The sequence below is a fragment of the Hyposmocoma kahamanoa genome, unplaced genomic scaffold (genome assembly GCF_003589595.1).
Source record: "Hyposmocoma kahamanoa isolate Upper Pololo Valley unplaced genomic scaffold, ASM358959v1 97, whole genome shotgun sequence".
NCBI classification, from domain to species: Eukaryota; Metazoa; Arthropoda; class Insecta; order Lepidoptera; family Cosmopterigidae; genus Hyposmocoma; species Hyposmocoma kahamanoa.
This window is the reverse complement of record NW_020655294.1, coordinates 2,278,525-2,278,916: the sequence shown is the minus strand read 5'-3', so window position 1 is coordinate 2,278,916 and position 392 is coordinate 2,278,525.

The window sequence follows — 392 nt, the reverse complement described above, 5'->3', positions numbered from 1 at the left end:
CGCCGACGCAACGCAATGTGTAGCATCGCTCTAAGAAGACGCATAATAGGTTGAACAGAAGATGAAGCTTGGATAATGAATTGTTACGTATATACATTTTTGTTTTTCTATTTTAATTTTCATATTAATTGCATACCTTTATTGCTTTGACACCTAGTATTATTGTAATATAAATAAATCAAATTCTATGCTCGCGTACCAGGAAGTCAGTTGCAAACCTTTTTTCATAAAACATATGCTTACCCTTCCATGCTTATATATTTTTGAAATAGCAATATTTGTAAGAAACAATATAAACCTTTTTGAACATGTAACAAGTGAACGTAGGCAACATTGACTGATACTTTCCCCGACTAAACTTACCACATTTAAAAACAGCCCGTATTACAGGC